The sequence below is a fragment of the Mastomys coucha genome, unplaced genomic scaffold (genome assembly GCF_008632895.1).
Source record: "Mastomys coucha isolate ucsf_1 unplaced genomic scaffold, UCSF_Mcou_1 pScaffold1, whole genome shotgun sequence".
NCBI lineage: Eukaryota > Metazoa > Chordata > Mammalia > Rodentia > Muridae > Mastomys > Mastomys coucha.
In genome coordinates, this window is record NW_022196891.1 from 40,682,016 (window position 1) to 40,683,192 (window position 1,177).

Sequence of the window (1,177 nt, forward strand, 5' to 3'; positions counted from 1 at the left end):
AAAAAGAAAAAAAAAAGAAAAGAAAGCTTAACTACTAATGGTTGGTTACCTAAAAATAACTTCAGTTCCTTGGCATATTTCACTTTGGGAATCAGCAATAGACACACACTGTGTCTCCACAAAAGCAACCGACTGAATCAAGTAAGAATTTCACTCAAGCCAGGCACAATACCAATTGCCTTTGAGAGGCAATGGATCTCTGTGAGTGCAAGGCCGGCCTGGTCTACACAGTGAATTCCAGACCAGCCAAAACCACATAGTGAGACCTCTTTTAAAAAACAAACAACAAACAAAAAATAAAAAACAAACAAATAAACAAAGAATTTAAGTTAGATCTTACTACTATTAATTACATTCTGAAATCACAAAAGAGCAAACGGCCTAAGATGCCTATATTAAATCTTTTACTCCTTTTGTCCTTACTCCCTAATCTGCAAACACTGGACTTATTGTCTACTAAGTCAGTTTTTAACCCTGCTGCTCCTTCAAGGAACGCTCTCCTTGCTCAACTGACCTCAGAGAGCGGCTTTTTGAAGCAGTTTCACCTGTAGTATTCAGAATTAAACACCTGACACAAGTACCCAATTTCAATAATGCAATATGAAAACAAATTTGGTACTTTAAAACAAGTGTATTAGCAAAATACTAATATTTTATACAAACCCAATTTGAAGTTTTTTAAAAAAAAAATCAAATTTTTCCATAAATTTTTATGGCAAATTCTAAGTAAAAAGATTAATTCTTAACTATTATTTCCTGTCATGTGAGGTCTGTTAAGTCTCTGATGATTCACAAGCAAGGACAAAAATTAGTAACACTATTTGTTCTGAAGTACAGACACTTAATGCATATACACAGATTTTAAAAGTATAAGGGGTGTGCATCAGAATCATAAAAATGCACTGTTTCTCAGCCTTTTGGCTAAAATCAAGTGCAGAATATAAAAATGCAAGATGAAGTTAAAAGTATACCTGACTCACATCATCAAATACTATCATTTACTACATAATAATTAGAAATGTTAAGCAGAAGTTGTCCAAACTACTTCTGAATAGCTAGAAAAAGAAAATTTAAAGAGAGCCTATTGTTCCAGCTACTCAGCAAGTTGAGAAAGGAAGATGGAGCCCAAGCGTTCTAAGTCCAAGGGAAAAACAATATAGAACAAGTGATAAGGACG

General features: G+C 33.7%; 1 protein-coding gene across 1 annotated transcript in view; it reads right to left on the minus strand.

Moving 5' to 3' along the window:
* Positions 1 to 1,177, minus strand: part of Cdc73 (cell division cycle 73) — a 102,104-nt gene that overhangs the window by 64,478 nt on the left and 36,449 nt on the right. The window lies entirely within an intron of this gene.